The following is a 4,402-nucleotide window of genomic DNA, read 5'->3' as shown; positions in this document are numbered from 1 at the left end:
ATTTCGGAAATTGTGAAAATAAAAATAGATTCTCTTTTAAAAAGTCGTAAAGATAAATCATAAATTTAAAATATGTACGTCATTAAAGTTTAATGATATATCCAAACCATAATCAGCGTGGACCAATAAATTATATAACTAAAATATGTAAAAATAATAAATTATGTATAAAATGTAGTAATATTGTTTATGAGAACTAAAACTCTAAAAAATATAGAGGACCTTTTTAAAGATTTAACAACATGACTAGGTATTTTTACTATAATAATCGATGCTTTCACTACAATTACTTACAAAAATCATCTAATTCTAAATGAAAAAAAATATGCAATGTAGTTTAGAGAGATATAATTTTTACATCGCTAAAGATATATAAGTATTATTATATTTATTAAATAAACACTATTTTCTACTTAACTTTAACCTTGTATATAACATTTAGAGTTAATAGAAAGATGTGCATGCAAAAAAGAACTTCGACACGTTGTATTAAAACCTTGCCTTCACAGAATAGGTANCATTTAGAGTTAATAGAAAGATGTGCATGCAAAAAAGAACTTCGACACGTTGTATTAAAACCTTGCCTTCACAGAATAGGTATAGTCNTTCGACACGTTGTATTAAAACCTTGCCTTCACAGAATAGGTATAGTCTGTGCTAATTTTATTAGTAATAAAAATGAATATCATCCGAAGTGTCCAATATGCCGCGTAAAAGTTGAAGAATTCTGTCACGATGGTTTGTACTTATTATAAAATATTATGGGTTTGTGTAAAATTGGTCCATGCAATATCTTAATGAATTAAAAATATATAGTATAATTTTTTTTCTTCAAAAATTATAGTGTTCTACAATTTATAGTTTTATAAAAAAATTGGTCATATTTTGGTAATTTGGGGAAAGTTGGGTCATTCCACTAAAAATTGCATCAAATTTAGTTTTTAATTAGAAACTTATATGTTTAATAAACTATTATGGCAATGATGCAATTGACTTAGTTGGGTCATTAGTCGGATATCTTAGTACTTAGACAAAAATTAAAATAAATTTTTATTGTATTAAAATTATAAGATCTACAAGTTAGATCTGATATATCACGTATAATTCTATTTAAAAAATAAAAATTGATCCAATTTTTTGATGTTTGGAGAGAACTTGAGACCAATTTTTTTATTGTAAATGATTAAATTTAGAATGCTTTTAACTTCTGAAAACAAAAAATTATTGTTTATTTTGTATTTCGAAACTCATTAAATGAATCGACTTATATATTGTAACGTGACAAAAGATAAATTTTATGATATAGATAGATTTACTGTTTTGCTTTGCTAATGGACGCGCGTACGTTATATCCGGCCGTGTAATCAGAAAACTGTACTATTGCTGTCAAGGTGAACGCTATACACACAATATTCTCTATCAGTTTAATAATCGTTCCCTATATGACACATACACTGGCCACCACTGTCAATGCCTGTATAATTTTAATATTATTCATATTTTTATCTGTTTTATATTTTGTAAATTGTTAAGCCGATACCCTCTCCCAAACGTAATCGTCGTCGTCGTTATGTCTCGCCCGGTGAGTAAGAAAAATTTGTGCTCTCTTCCCTTTGAACCACTGTCGTGGTATCTTGGCTGTGTGTGTACAGCCAACATTATTTTGTTTTTTTTTCGTGTGTGTCGTTCATATTAATAATGCATTAATTTAACAAGGCGTCGGTCATTTCCGGGGCCGAGATCCCCATCTTAGGATGAGTCCCATCCGGGACTGGGTATCGTATATTGTTTTTTTATTTTTATTTAATATAATGTATTGAGCCTTTTTCTGTTGTAAATTTATTTTGTTATGAACTGTATATGGACTTTAGCATTGCTATTTATAAGGTTATTGGTCAGTGGTGTGTCATGTTTATTTAATACATATACAGAGTGTTCAGTAAGTCAGGAAACGGGTTTCTATTGTTCTCATTGTTACAAACAATGAGAACAATAGAAACCCGTTTCCTGACTTACTGAACACTCTGTATATATTATTCCCGCAGTGCCCAAGTAACGGCCGGCCAGATTACAGAAATTATCCGCCGCGTCCGGAGTACACGGACTTGTTCCGATGCGGAAGACAGTTCATGTGTAATATTTAAAAGTTGTAGGTTAAAATTTTTTTTGTCTTAATAATTGTTTTTTTTTCTCTTTTGTCCCTTCATTTGCAGAGTGGTTTTTGCCTTCGGGTTTTGTCCACTATTAACTTAATTGTAATAATTTAATAAAATCCCCTTAATTTTCTTAATCAATAAAAATCTTTTTATTGCGTGAATATCTTCAATATTCACGTATATCTTACTTTTTTTTTTTCCTTTAAATAATTCTCTCTAGTTTTAAGGTAACGGTCTTCGACATACTAAAGTATGTCCACCACTGATGACATCAAACAAACATATTTGTTATATTTACAAGGTATCAGCGTATTATAGTCTACAACAACACTTTATATTTTAGTATATGAAGAGTGAATGTGTCAAACGTTCTATGTGCCAAAAAAATGAAAAATTGTTTTATATCTGATTTATGTTCTATGTGCCAAAGGCCACAATCTTGTATGTGTTTCAAATGTCAATTAAATTTTTTACTTGTACAAAATTGCATTCATAGATAGTGTTCGTTATGTGAGACATGCCCATGTTACCATCGTTTTTTGTGTTTTCTGAACAAATATGTTTTTGACACATAGAACGTTTGACACATTCACTCTTCATATATATATATATAATTTTTTTTTAATCCACTTAGTTTCATCAAAGTGTACATTATTTTATTTAATATTATTAGTTTATTATTGTTTATTTTCTTAAATCCACTTATGGTCCGGGTGTTGTTCTTTTTATGATCAAGACCCTCGCCTAAGTGGTTGGCGACCCTATTATGTTATAATAATTATAGAGTAAATCAAAATATTATATATATCAGAATAATTAATATTTTAATACAAAGTAAAATAATGTAACCCAAACTTATATCATTATTTTTCCTTGCAAAATTTTGATTACATACAATTACAAGTAAATATAGAAAATAATGTCTTGCACTTTTCTAGCAAAAAATTATCATGAATATGTAATGCAATGACATAGTCCATCTTGCTTACAATGGGTTGTGTTTAAAATGTGAAATTTCATTAAAAATTAACACATAAAGGGAAACTCTGTTCAATTATTTAATTGATCATTTACAATTTAATGATTACTTATATTTTTTTTTAGAGCCACTCATAAATAATGCATTAAATCCATCATATTTAAGGCGTATAAAAAATGTAACATCACATTATTTGAGTAAATACAATTTATTTGGTGTGCCTAGATTTGATGACTAGTATAATAATGAAGGTGTTTTAAAAAGAAGAAAATTATAAAGGTTTTTTTTAACATTGTATATTGTAATATCATTAAATTTTAGTATAGTTATAAACATATATTATAATAATGATATTTATGAATATATATTTTTATAAAATATTTATATTTACAGTGTTTATTAAAATAGAATAACCCTAATTTTAATGCGATAAAAGAATGCCAATGAAGCTGAAAGATAAATTCTACAAGACTATAAGGAGACCAGCTATGATGTATGGTTCAGAGTGTTGGGTAGTTACAAGGTAGGTGAAATGAGGAGATCATTGATAATAGGCGAGGATGTAATAGGAGAGGTGGACAGTCTTAAGTATTTAGGATCATTTTTGCAAAAGAGCGGTGGTATTGACGAAGATGTAAGACACAGGTTTAAGTTGCGAGTGGTTGAAGTGGAGAGAAGCGTCTGGTGTCTTATACGATTTATATTTACAATGTTTATTTAAAAAAAAATAGAGTAACCTTGATTTGAATGCTATAAAAGAATTGCAATGAGATAGAAAGGTAAATTTAACAGGGCTATAATGAGACCAGCTATGATATATGGTCAGAGTATTGGCCTGTTGATAAGAAAGTAGAGCAGAAAATGAGTGTAGTGTAATGATTAACTTAGTCGAATGAGTGGATTCTTTTAGTAAAAATTAATTTAAATTAATTATCTAGTATTTGATGACTCTTATCATAGATAATTGATGATTTTTCTACACCATTGACACTACAAACGTTAGGTAGGTATACCCATATAGCACCAATTGTTCCGAGAATATTCTCCGAATCTTTGATGCATTGTATGATTATTCTGCATGATTTACGAATATTCTTTAAAAATTATTTGAAATTATTCTAAGAGTATTTATATTAATTTAATCATAATTTTTCGGATTTTTTTGTATTCTATTATTTACAAAACATGAATATTCTAGAAAAAATTTGATAGAATAATTGACAAATAAGAATATTGAATTAATTGATAAATATTCTATTAATAATTT

The 4,402-nt window shown here is 27.9% G+C and overlaps 1 long non-coding RNA gene across 2 annotated transcripts; it reads left to right on the top strand.

Annotated features, from left to right (window-relative positions):
- Positions 1 to 417: 417 nt before the first annotated feature.
- Positions 418 to 3,454, top strand: LOC126908978 (uncharacterized). 2 transcript variants are annotated; one of them, XR_007704888.1, is made up of 3 exons: positions 418 to 514; positions 646 to 738; positions 3,261 to 3,454. It is a non-coding gene; the product is annotated as an uncharacterized LOC126908978 (long non-coding RNA). The 2 variants fall into 2 exon arrangements; XR_007704889.1 differs by lacking the exon at positions 418 to 514 and adding an exon at positions 517 to 597.
- The last annotated feature ends 948 nt before the right edge of the window (positions 3,455 to 4,402 follow it).

The sequence above is a fragment of the Daktulosphaira vitifoliae genome, unplaced genomic scaffold (genome assembly GCF_025091365.1).
Source record: "Daktulosphaira vitifoliae isolate Bord-2020 unplaced genomic scaffold, ASM2509136v1 Scaffold_62, whole genome shotgun sequence".
Lineage (NCBI taxonomy): Eukaryota > Metazoa > Arthropoda > Insecta > Hemiptera > Phylloxeridae > Daktulosphaira > Daktulosphaira vitifoliae.
The sequence above is the reverse complement of the archived record's forward strand: the minus strand, read 5'-3'. Positions and strand labels throughout refer to the sequence as shown.